The 13837-nt window shown below is 40.1% G+C and overlaps 1 long non-coding RNA gene across 1 annotated transcript; it reads left to right on the forward strand.

The window, feature by feature from the left end:
- The first annotated feature begins 456 nt into the window (after nt 1-456).
- LOC123087138 (uncharacterized) lies at nt 457-4349 on the forward strand. The gene is made up of 3 exons (XR_006441260.1): nt 457-910; nt 2751-2895; nt 3343-4349. It is a non-coding gene; the product is annotated as an uncharacterized lncRNA (long non-coding RNA).
- Nucleotides 4350-13837: the final 9488 nt, after the last annotated feature.

A 13837-nucleotide genomic window follows, 5' to 3' on the forward strand; every position in this document is an offset into this window, starting at 1 on the left:
GGGGAGGGAGCGCACTGTCGTTGCCAACCGACCGATCGAGAGAGAGTGATGCGAGCGAGAACGATGAACACGAACTGGAGAGGAGTGGGTTTTCCGCTGCACAAACCTCTTAGCTTTTCTGTTATCTTTCTCTTTCTCTTTTCTTAGTTACATTGAGTGAAAAACAACTAATGAGCTAACCTCCCGGCATGCTCGCTGTGATCCGGTGAAGTCCGGGAGAAAAACAACGAGAAAGAAGGAGTGCGTGCACTGTGCACGTCTCCACTACGGGTTCGGCTCCTCTACAGTACAGGTATTATTGTACGCGTACTGTAGCGTCTAGCATCTGCCGTCTATTTTAATCGGATGGCTCCAACCAAGAATCGCCGGGCTTATATAAAAAAGTAAAGAAGACTAAAACAAACCCACACGGCCACTCTCTCTCTCTCTTATCTCTTTCCTGTAGAGAAGCTCGGACACTGTTTTTCCCCAATCCACGACACTGCTCCGGCTGAGCGAAATCCAGGTACACTACGCTGCTCCGGGCAAATTTGCTCGCCCCGAACTACTCTGGCGATGACCTCCCTCCATAGCCCTGCCTCTCCGCGCGCTGCTTCTTATCCATCCCTGTGCGGCCGTGCCCCATGGCTTCTACCGGCTGCTGCAAGGGATGGCCGGAGAGTGCACTGCTGCGGGAGATGACCGAATACGCCGCTGCTGCACCGCCACACGTCTCTGCTGCTAGTAGCAGGGACACGGCGAACTACACAAGCAGCAGAGCAACGACGATATCGATGATCCTAACGACAACGGCAAGCTCGAGTCTCCCCCGACGAGCTCGACCAGGAATAGGATGATGGCGATGTCTCGGAGCAGCACGGTCGACCTCGGCGCCCTCCTGCGCGGTGAAGCCCCACTAGCAAAACCCAAGGTGAATTACTTGGTGTTACTTAGAACTAATTTATTCATTTTTTTCATTATTAGTTCGAGAACATGTGCTTGTTTGACCATCTATTAATCTTTCATCATGGCAATATGGTTAGTCAATAGCCAGTAGAGAGTACATGCATGTGTGCTGAGTTTAATTACAGTTATGTTGTGACAGTGGTCACTTGCGTCTCTGTCCAATTATTCATATCACTAGCTGAAGAATTAGTGCTTGTGATGATGATCAAATAATGCCACTAGCAGTCCATGTTGTATCTGATTGTACACCGTACATGGAGAGATAAAAACCTATTGTGGTACATAGCTGTAACCATCTCACTAGAATATTTAAAAGTGATAAGTAATCAGCAGATCATTGTTGTAGTAAACCGAAATTAAACTGATTGTTCTGTCTTCGGAAACTAGGAGTGAACTGAGACTAAACTAATTGTAGTGAAATAATGAGCACTCAACAGATTGGGTCCCATGTGTGCTGATTCAGATATTCCTTCTGCATAATCTGTCGATCTAGCAAGACAAATAACACATATTCATCAACCTATCCCATGATAGTGTTGTAACTTCCAAAGATCATCGGCTTCACTCTGCAAATTAAGGGATATATAACTGATTATATGAAGTATCATATTGCTTAACAATGAAGTTTAGACATGGTAAGTGGAAATACCGTCAGTAAACGAGCATAGTACCCATATTCTTGCAAACCATTTGCATTTGTTCCAGCCATTTGCTCTATAGGTGCTTGGTATTGTCCTACTGAATTGTCATTATTTCCTCCCTATGAAAAAATAAAAACAAAACAAAACCAATGTTAGTTGAGTTGTTACTATATTACTATATTTAATAAGTTGTCCGGTTAGACATATGCAAGAGATTTACAGAATGATTTTGACTTTTGGGTACCGCTTTAGTTGTCTCCTTCTTCTTTTTATTTGGGTGCTGAATGTCAAGCCATGATTTCTTTCTTCCTGGATTTTTCTTTGGAATTTCCTTTTTCTTTAGGCAAGCATCCTTTAAACCATCGTTTGGAACTTTAGATATATCTTCAGTTATGCTAGTAGTACGAGCTTTCTCTTCAACTTGCTTCCTAAGATTCTTCAAAGCATCATCTACTAGTTTGATACACTGTTCTGATGTAACTGCTTGTGAAGCTATGCCAAGGAACTCGTGCATGAAAAAATTCAACTGCTGTCTGTCTTCTGATCTAGGATCTTCCAAAACAATGTTTCCATGGCTGTTTTGTATAGTTCCGCTTCGCGCTTCTCGAGTCCATCGCTTCAAAATATAGTGACCTGGAAGGTACTTAATATTCATGACATCAAGTGCTTTCAAAGCATGACTACACAATATACCAACTCTTTCGAATTGCCCACAATTGCAGAAAACTTTTTGCTCTTCATAATCAACTACAACTTTGCACTCTTCTTCATATGTGAATTCTGAGTCAAGACTTGCAATTGCAACAATATATGCATTGTGTTCTATCGATGGCTTGATGTATGCTGAGATAGATCTTTCGTATTCATTCTGAAAATCTTCAAATATGCGTGGTGTGTAAACCTTGATCACTTGTATTACCATAGGAGTCCTCATTCTGACTATAGGTAATTTTTTTCCTAGACTCATATTCCTCATTTACCTCGTTATCTCTTTTCTCTTGCACAACCCTCTATACGTGCTTGAAAAACCGAAGGATGTCAAGATCATACTTTAGATGGTCTTTCAAGTCACTGTTCAAGCTCTCACTTAATTGTGTGCTTCTGATGCCTATAGTGTAAGCATTCCTCATGTAACATCTTTCCCATTTCTCTTTTACGTTGTAGATGTTGTCCAACCAAGTTTGTGTATCCACATTGCTTCTGATGGCATTGAAAGCTTCTACAAAGGCTTCCTCTTCCTCAAACTTGTACATGCAAGCACTGAAATCAGCAAGTACATTTGGTCCCTCCTCGTCTTTTTTCTTATGAGGTAACTGCCTAATGGCATTTTGCATAATGTGAAAAGTGCATAATCAATGCCATGCTTCGGTAAATACCGCCTGAACTGCATTACCCATTGCTACATCTTGATCAGTAAAGACTGTTCTAGGTTGCTTCTTCTTATGCAATGATGGGAATGTGTTGAAAAACCATTTGAATGATTCAAATGTCTCATCATATAAAAGTGCAGCACAAAAAATGACCATTTCTCTAAAATGGTTGAATCCAACAATAACACCGAAGGGTCTGTACTCTTTGTTTGTCCCAAATGTTGTATCGAAAGTAACAACATCACCGAAATGAGCATAGTCAATGATCATCTTTGCATCAGCCCAAAAGATATTCGCTATTTGTTCATTGCAATCTAGTTGCATATCATATTCAAATGCAGGATTCTCATTATTTTTATCTCTAAAGTACTTAAGCATACTTCCAGCTTCACCATACATCAAGTCCCTTTGACGCCTGGTTCGCAAGTGGTTCTTGCGATCACGACATGTGTAGCCAAGGTTCAGTGGACCACCAACTTGTCGACTTGCTAACTCATGGGCTCTTCTAGGTACAATTCCTGAATCATCCGCTGTTTCCATTTCAAATGCTTGCAAGGCCGAAATCTTCCGTTCTGATGGCATCAAGTGGCTTGTCCCAAGTAATTGCAAGACATGGTTGTGTTCAACAACTAACTCATGCACCTCATAATTTTCTGCTTCTCTGTGTATAGTGATTCCCATTCGAACATTGTAGCTGGTCCTTGTTTCTGCACGAGGACATTTTGTATTATTACCCCTTTTGTCTTTTCTTCTGTAGCCTTCATTAGAACAGACATATCTTGCAGAAGTGATTACTCCATCAAGTTTGCTCTTGTTTTCATAATTTACCCTTGCATCAAAACCAGTATGACCTCCATAACATGTCCAAAAGTTCCAAGCCTCTTTTGTGGAATTAACTTCATACCAATATGAAGCATCCAACTAGGAACCACAATTGTCCTACACAAATTAAGCATAACTTATTTGTTTCTCTACTTACACTACAATTATAAGATCACATGGCCTAATAAGAATTTAACAAAACTATTTTTTTGACAAAAAGACTGTAAGGGAACCCCCTACAGTATAATTGGTGCAACAAACCCAAATTGGAAGTATCATGCCTTGAACCTGGGTGGGTGGGAAGGCATCAGCCCCTTCCCACCACTAGACTATGCCTTAGTCTGCAATTTAACAAAACTATTGGTACCTGTTAGAACCTTGATACGTCTCCAACATATCTATAATTTTTGATTGCTCCATGCTACTTTATCTAGTATTTTAGGCAATATTGGGCTTTATTATCCACTTTTATATTATTTTTGGGACTAACCTATTAACCGGAGGCCCAACCCAGATTTGTTGTTTTATGCCTATTTCAGTGTTTCATGGAAAAGGAATATCAAACGGAGTCAAAACGGAACGAAATCAACTAGAGAAGTTATTTTTGGAAGGAAAGCAACCAAGGGAAATTGGAGTGCACGTCAGGGGAGATAGGGGCTGCCCACCCCCCCAGGCGTGCCCCCTGCCTCGTGGGGCCCTCGTAGCTCCTCCGACGTACCCCTTGCACCCATATATACCTACGTACCCTAAAACTTCCAGAACAGAAGATAGATCGGGAGTTCCGCCGCCGCAAGCCTCTGTAGCCACCAAAAACCAATCGGGACCCTGTTCCGGCACCCTACCGGAGGGGGATCCCATCACCGGAGGCCATCTTCATCATCCCGGCGCTATCCATGATGAGGAGGGAGTAGTTCACCCTCGGGGCTGAGGGTATGTACCAGTAGCTATGTGTTTGATCTCTCTCTCTCTCTTGTTCTCTCTCGTGTTTCCTCTACGACACGATCTTGATGTATCCCGAGCTTTGCTATTTTAGTTGGATCTTATGATGTTTCTCCCCCTCTACTCTCTTGTTATGAATTGAGTTTCCCCTTTGAAGTTATCTTATTGGATTGAGTCTTTATGATAACACTTGATGTATGTCTTGCCGTGATTATCTGTGGTGACAATGGGATATCATGTGCCACTTGATGTATGTTTTGGTGATCAACTTGCGGGTTTCGTAACATTGGTACCTATGCATAGGGGTTGGCACACGTTCTTGACTCTCCGGTAGTAGCTTTGGGGCACTCTTTGAAGTACTTTGATGTTGGTTGGATGAATGTGAGATTGTGTGATGCATATCGTATAATCAGGCCCAAAGATACTTGAGGTGACAATGGAGTATCTAGGTGACATTAGGGTTTTGGTTGATTTGTCTCTTAAGGTATTATTCTAGTACGAACTCTTTTATAGATCGATCCGAAAGAATAACTTTGAGGTGGTTTCGTACCCTACCATAATCTCTACGTTTGTTCTCCGCTATTAGTTGCTTTGGAGTGACTCTTTGTTGCATGTTGAGGGCTTGTTATATGATCTATCTATGTTATTATTGTTGAGAGAACTTGCACTAGTGAAAGTATGAACTCTAGGCCTTGTTTCCTATCATTACAATACCGTTTACGCTCACTTTTATCATTAGTTACCTTGCTGTTTTTATTATTTCAGATTACAAATACCTTTATCTACCATCTATTTTGCACTTGTATCTTCATCTCTTCGCCGAACTAGTGCACCTATACAATTTACCATTGTATTGGGTGTGTTGGGGACACAAGAGACTCTTTGTTATTTGGTTGCAGGGTTGTTTGAGAGAGACCATCTTCATCCTACGCCTCCTACGGATTGATAAACCTTAGGTCATCCACTTGAGGGAAATTTGCTACTGTCCTACAAACCTGTGCACTTGCAGGCCCAACAACGTCTACAAGAAGAAGGTTGCGTAGTAGACATCAAACCTTCGTTGGTGGATTTAATCGTATTCTCCATTACACTTTTTGTTTTTTATTTTATAATCCATGATAGCAAACTCAGTCCATGAGATCTTTGTTGCTGCCAACATGAATACAACCGAAACATATGTCATATACTTTGATTACGTTTGAGCTCCTTGTGAACTTTGCAATGAACATGGTCATTTAAAGGTCCAATGCTATTTGTTTCATGATCAAGTCGTGTCCAAATATTGTGATAATTTGATTACGTTTGAGCATCATAAAGAGCTTAGCCTTCTTTTGGGTTATGAAGAAATGAAACGTATAATCGAGGGTATTCTAGAATTTAGTCTTGATAGATTTCTTGATTTTGATCTAGAGAAGATTTATAAGTATTGTGCGGTGAATTGCATTGAAAATCCTTATATTGCCAATTACATAAAGGAAAGAAAACAAATAGAGGACGAAGAAAATACTAATGAAAGGGAAGAGACTTCTCAATATCCTCCAATTATTTCTTATGATGAATCAGGTAACAAGGAGGAGCTTTCTATTTAACCAATCTCGTCAATAAGGAGCTCAAAGAGGAAGGTTGAACCCACACATAATGTGAGGAAGAAAAAGAAAAGAAGGAGCAACAAGGGTAGAAAGGTGTGCCTCCCAAATGATGTTGCTCCCATTACTCATTGTGATGATGATAATTGCTATACTATTGGTGCTATCAATATTTTTAATGATGAGAGTGATTATGCTTCTGATATGAAAAGGCCCAAGCTTGGGGAAGCTATGTTTGATGAGAATGACATATTTGAGAATATATTTGCTGAAATTAATGTTTGTCCCAAGCTTGGGGATGCTACGTTTAGTGAAGATGATATTTTTAGCATCCCAAGTTTTGATATGCAAAGTTGTTGTGATGATAGCATGCCTCCTACGTATGATGATTATATTGATGAAAGTGGGTTCGGAAGAGTGTCAACTTTAGGAATTAGTGATCCCATTATTTTGGAGGATGTTGGATTTTATTGTGATGAATATGAAAGTGGATTTGGAAGAGTGTCAACTTTATTTAGTGATTCCACTATCTTGGGAGAGATTTCAATCGATTATGATGAGAACGAAGTTGCTACTTATGATGATTATTGTGATGAAACTTATGCTATAAAAAGTAGTGATGATTATATTTACAAATCTTGTCATGATTATGATTACCCTTTTTCTGAACATTACTCTTTTAATGTGGAAACAATTTTTAGTGTTCAAGTATCTTATGATACTCCTACTATTCTGAATGAGAAGAAGTTTGCTTATGTGGAGAGTATTAAAAATTCTATGCTTGTAGATCATGAAAAGAATGCTTTAGGTGCTGGTTATATTGTTGAACTCATTCATGATGCTACTGAAAATTATTATGAGAGAGGAACATATGCTTGTAGGAATTGCAATAATACCAAGTTTCCGGTCTATGTGCTTCAAGTTTTGAATTTATGCTTGTGTTACCTTCCTATGCTAGTTGATTGTTGTTCGCATAAGTTGTTTGCTCACAAAATCCCTATGCATAGGAAGTGGGTTAGACTTAAATGTGCTAGTCATATGCTTCATGATGCTCCCGTTATGTTTCAATTCTTATCTTTTATGTGAGCATCATTGTCATCATCATGCCTAGCTAAAAGGCATTAAAGAAAAGTGCTTGTTGGGAGACAACCCAATATTTATCCTTACTGTTTTTGTGTGTACACATGATTATGCTACTGTATTAATCATGTTTTATAGCTTTTGTTTCAATGAAGTGCCAAGTAGAACCTTTGGGAAGACTTGGGTGAAGTTTTTGTGATCTTGCTGTGAAAAACAGAAACTTTAGCGCTCACGAGATTAGCTGCCATTGTTTACTGGAGAGTTATTTTAGGTTGATTCTTTTTGCAGATGATTAATAGACAAATTACTCAGGTCCAGAAATTTATATCATAATTTTTGGGGTTCCATAAGTATACGTTTGATACATATTACTACAGACTGTTCTGTTTTCTATGTGTTGTTTGCTTATTTTGATGCATCTATGGCTAGTATTAAGTGGTATGAACCATAGATAAGTTGGAGTACAGTAGATCTTACACCAATATGAATTTAGAATGAGTTCATTACAGTACCTAAGTGGTGGTTTTATTTTCTTATACTAACGGAGCTTACTAGTTTTGTTTTGAGTTTTGTGTGGTTGAAGTTTTCAAGTTTTGGGTAAGGATTCGATGGACTATGGAATAAGGAGTGACAAGAGCCTAAGCTTGGGGATGCACAAGGCAACCCAAGGTAATATTCAAGGACAACTAAGAGCCTAAGCTTGGGGATGCCCCGGAAGGCATCCCCTTTTTCGTCTTCGTTCATCGATAACTTTACTTTGAGCTATATTTTTATTCACCACATGATATGTGTTTTGCTTGGAGTGTCATTTTATTTTGTTAGTTTTTTCTTGCTGTTAGTTAGAATAATATTTTTCATCTTTAGGTTCAATAAAAAAGTCAAGGATAGCCTTTGCCATGCTTATTTTGCTAGTTTGCATGTTGCTGTTTGAAAACAGAAAGTTTACCGCTGTTACAAAAATTTCCTAGAAAAGTCAGAGCATGGTCTACCGTTGAATCTTTTTGCATATTGAGTTCTGATAAATTTAATACAGTGGGAATTTTAGTTCATAATTTTTGGAGTCAGGGAAGTATTGATACTCTTGCATTCTTTACAGACTGTACTTTTTTGACAGATTGCTGTTATGGTTGCATCGTTCGCATATGTTTGCTTGTTTAATGATTCTATTTGAGGATAGGAGTATTAAATATACAGAGGCATTTAGTATTCAATGTGGAATAATAATTTTAGTGATTTGCTACAATAGAGAATGATAAGGTTTTGCATTGGTTTATACTAACCTATCTCACGAGTTCTTGTTGAGTATGTTGTGAATGAAGCTTTTGATAAAAAGAGAAACCATGATATGAGAGGAATTAAGGAGACACAAAAGTTCAAGCTTGGGGATGCCCAAGGCACCCCAAGATAATATTTCAAGAAGTCTCAAGCATCTAAGCTTGGGGATGCCCCGGTAGGCATCCCACCTTTCTTCTTCAACAACTATCGGTTAGTATCGATTGAGCCTAAGTTTTTACTTCTTCACATGAGTTGTGCTATACTTGCATTATAGTTTTCTTTAAGCTTTGCTTGCTGTTTTGATTGAAATACCAAGATCTGGAATTCTTTAATGAGAGAGAGCCTTACACAAATTAGAATTTGTTAGAATACTCTATGTGCTTCACTTATATCTTTTGAGCTTGATAGTTTTGGTCATTGTGCTTCACTTATATCTTTTGAGCGTGATAATTTTTGCTCTAGTACTTCACTTAGATCTTTTAGAGCACGGTGGTGGATTTGTTTTAAAGAAACTATTTGATCTCTCATGCTTCACTTAGATTATTTTTAGAGTGGTTAATAGCATGGTAATTTGCTCAATGATAATATACTTGGTATTCAAGATATGTGAAACCTTTATTTTGAGTGAATTGAATACTAAGATAAGTTTGATGCTTGATAATTGTCTTGAGATATGGAGGTGATAATATCAAAGTCGTGCTAGTTGGGTGATTATGAATTTGAGAAATACTTGTGTTGAAGTTTGCAAGTCCCGTAGCATGCACGTATGGTTAAAGTTGTGTAACAAATTTGAAACATGAAGTGTACATGGCTTGTGCATCCTTATGAGTGGTGGTCGGGGACGAGCGATGGTCTTTTCCTACTAATCTATCCCCCTAGGAGCATGCGCATAGTACTTGAATTTTTGATGACTTCTAAATTTTTGCAATAAGTATATGAGTTCTTTTGACTAATGTTGAGTCCATGGATTATATGCACTCTCACCTTTCCACCTTTGCTAGCCTCTTCGGTACCGTGCATTGCCCTTTCTCACCCTGAGAGTTGGCGCAAACTTTGCCGGTGCATCCAAACCCCGTGATACGATACGCTCTATCACACATAAACCTCCTTATAACTTCCTCAAAACAGCCACCATACCTACCTATTATGGCATTTCCATAGCCATTCCGAGATATATTGCCATGCAACTTCCATCATCATCATCATGACATACATTACCTTTGTCATATTGCCATTGCATGATCATGTAGTTGACATCGTATTTGTGGCAAAGCCACCATGCATTATTTTTAATACATGTCACTCTTGATTCATTGCACCATCCCGGTACATCGCCAGAGGTATTCATATAGAGTCATATCTTGTTCTAGTTTTGAGTTGTAACCCTTGTGTTGTAATCAATAGAAGTGTGATGATCATCATTATTAGAGCATTGCCCTAATAAAAAAAGAGAAAGGCCAAAAAGAAAAAAAAAAGAAAGGCCCCAAAAAAAGGGAAATGCTACTATCTCTTTTTCCACACTTGTGCTTCAAAGTAGCACCTTGTTCTTCATGTAGTGAGTCTCATATATTGTGCTTCAAAGTAGCACCTTGTTCTTCATGTGGTGAGTCTCATAAGTTGTCTTTTTATACTAGTGGGAATTTTTCATTATAGAACTTGGCTTGTATATTCCTACGATGAGCTTCCTCAAATGCCCTAGGTCTTCATGAGCAAGCAAGTTGGATGCACACCCACTAGTTTTCTTTTGTTGAGCATTCGTAGCTCTAGTACATCCGTTGCATGGCAATCCCTACTCCTCATGTTGACATCAATTGATGGGCATCTCCATTGCCCGTTGATTAGCCTCGTCAATGTGAGACTTCCTCCTTTTTTGTCTTCTCCACACAATCCCCATCATCATATTCTATTCCACCCATAGTGCTATATCCATGGCTCACGCTCATGTATTGCATGAAAGTTGAAAAAGTTTGAGATTATTTAAATATGAAACAATTGCTTGGCTTGTCATCGGGGGTATAGAAGTTGGGAACATCTTTGTGTGACGAAAATGAAGCATAGCCTAACTATATGATTTTGTAGGGATGAACTTTATTTTGCCAAGTTATTTTGAGAAGACATGATTACTTTGATTAGTATGCTTGAAGTATTATTATCTTTATGTCAATATGGCTTTTGTCTTGAATCTTTCGGATCTGAATATTCATTCCACAATTAAGAAGATTTACATTGAAATTATGCCAAAGTATCAGTCCGCATAAAAAATTCCTTTTTATCATTTACCTACTCGAGGACGAGCAGGAATTAAGCTTGGGGATGCTTGATACGTCTCCAACGTATCTATAATTTTTGATTGCTCCATGCTACTTTATCTACTGTTTTAGGCAATATTGGGCTTTATTATCCACTTTTATATTATTTTTGGGACTAACCTATTAACCGGAGGCCAAGCCCAGATTCATTGTTTTATGCCTATTTCAGTGTTTCGAGGAAAAGGAATATCAGACGGAGTCAAAACGGAACGAAATCATCTGGAAAAGATATTTTTGGAAGGAAAACAACCCAGGGAACTTGGAGTGCACGTCAGGGGAGATACGGGTTTCCCACGAGGGTGCCCCCCCGGGCGCGCCCCCCTGCCTCGTGGGGCCCCCGTAGCTCCTCCGACATACCCCTTGCACCCATATATACCTATGTACCCTAAAACTTCCAGAACAGAAGATAGATCGGGAGTTCCGCCGCCACAAGCCTCTGTAGCCACTAAAAACCAATCGGGACCCTGTTCCGGCACCCTGCCAGAGGGGGATCCCATCACCGGAGGCCATCTTCATTATCCCAGCGCTATCCATGACGAGGAGGGAGTAGTTCACCCTCGGGGCTGAGGGTATGTACCAGTAGCTATGTGTTTGATCTCCCTCTCTCTCGTGTTCTCTCTCGTGTTTCCTCTATGGCACGATCTTGATGTATCCCGAGCTTTGCTATTGTAGTTGGATCATATGATGTTTCTCCCCCTCTACTCTCTTGTGATGAATTGAGTTTCCCCTTTGAAGTTATCTTATTGGATTGAGTCTTTATGAGAACACTTGATGTATGTCTTGCCGTGATTATCTATGGTGACAATGGGATATGATGTGCCACTTGATGTATGTTTTGGTGATCAACTTGCGGGTTTCGTAACATTGGAACCTATGCATAGGGGCTGTCACACGTTCTTGACTCTCCGGTAGTAGCTTTGGGGCATTCTTTGAAGTACTTTTATGTTGGTTGGATGAATCTGAGATTGTGTGGTGTATATCGCATAATCATGCCCACGGATACTTGAGGTGACAATGGAGTATCTAGGTGACATTAGGGTTTTGGTTGATTTGTGTCTTAAGGTGTTATTCTAGTACGAACTCTTTTATAGATCGATCCGAAAGAATAACTTTGAGGTGGTTTCGTACCCTACCATAATCTTTATGTTTGTTCTCCCCTATTAGTTGCTTTGGAGTGACTCTTTGTTGCAAGTTGAGGGCTTGTTGTATGATCTATCTATGTTATTATTGTTGAGAGAACTTGCACTAGTGAAAGTATGAACTCTAGGCCTTGTTTCCTATCATTACAATACCGTTTACGCTCACTTTTATCATTAGTTACCTTGCTGTTTTTATTATTTCAGATTACAAATACTTTTATCTACCATCTATTTTGCACTTGTATCTTCATCTCTTCGCCGAACTAGTGCACCTATACAATTTACCATTGTATTGGGTGTGTTGGGGACACAAGAGACTCTTTGTTATTTGGTTGCAGGGTTGTTTGAGAGAGACCATCTTCATCCTACGCCTCCTACGGATTGATAAACCTTAGGTCATCCACTTGAGGGAAATTTGCTACTGTCCTACAAACCTGTGCACTTGCAGGCCCAACAACGTCTACAAGAAGAAGGTTGTGTAGTAGACATCAAACCTTCGTTGGTGGAGTTAATCCTATTCTCCATTACACTTTTTGTTTTTTATTTTATAATCCATGATAGCAAACTCAGTCCATGAGATCTTTGTTGCTGCCAACATGAATACAACCGAAACATATGTCATATACTTTTAGATTGACGTCTTTATTTTTCTTCCTACCATCTATATCATAGGCACCCGTACATCATCTACAACTCAATATATCTTGTTCTTGTCCTAGCTACAAGGAGGACGATCAGGACAAAAGTAAGGTAAACGGGAAATCATCTACAACAGGCACACACCAACGTACCTTGGTCTTCTTCTTGCTAGGGAGGATGATCGGGAGGAACAAGGAAGACGAGTGGGAGGAACAACGAAGACGAGCAGGAGGAGGCGCCGAGGAGATTGTCAACATGTTCTGATTGGCTACAACGTTAGTTCAGCAGAAGCGAGATCTCTACAACACGTTCATATCAGCATACGTTGGTCTCGTTTTTTTCTCGGAGGAGGACCATCAGGAGGAAGAGGACGAGTGGCAGGATTTTGGCGGCAAGAAACTATCAGCTCGCTCTGTTTGGCTCTAGCGTTTATCTGTTTGGCGGCAATTGTACAACCGTGGGAGATTTTCCTCTGCACTAGTAGGGATTTTTGTTCTAATTATTCATAGAATTAAGGGGGGAGAAAGGAGAGCCATCCGATTAAAATAGACGGTAGATGCTAGATGCTACATCACGCGTACAGTAATACCTTTACTGAAGAGGAGCCAAACCCCTCCACTACGGGTCCGGCTCCTCTGCAGTACAGGTATTACTGTACGCATACTATAGCGTCTAGCATCTGCCGTCTATTTTAATTGGATGGCTCCAACCAAGAATCGCTAGGCTTATATAAAAAATTAAAGAAAACTAAAACAGACCCACATGGCCACACCATTCTCCACTCTCTCTCTCTTTGTCTTATCTCTTTCCTCTAGAGAAGCTCGGCCACAGTTTTTCCCCAATCCACAACACTGCTCCGGCCGAGCGAAATCTAGGTACACTATGCTCATGTGGCCAAATTCGCTCTCCTTGAACTACTCTGGCAATGGCCTCCCTCTATATTCCTGCCTCTCTGCGCACTGCTTCTTATCCATCCCTGTGCGGCCATGCGCCATGGCTTCTACCGGCTGCTGCAAGGGATGGCCGGAGAGTGCACTGCTGCGGGAGCCGACCGAATACGCCGCTGTTGCACTGCCATACGTCTCTGCTGCT

Source organism: Triticum aestivum, chromosome 1B (assembly GCF_018294505.1).
Source record: "Triticum aestivum cultivar Chinese Spring chromosome 1B, IWGSC CS RefSeq v2.1, whole genome shotgun sequence".
NCBI classification, from domain to species: Eukaryota; Viridiplantae; Streptophyta; class Magnoliopsida; order Poales; family Poaceae; genus Triticum; species Triticum aestivum.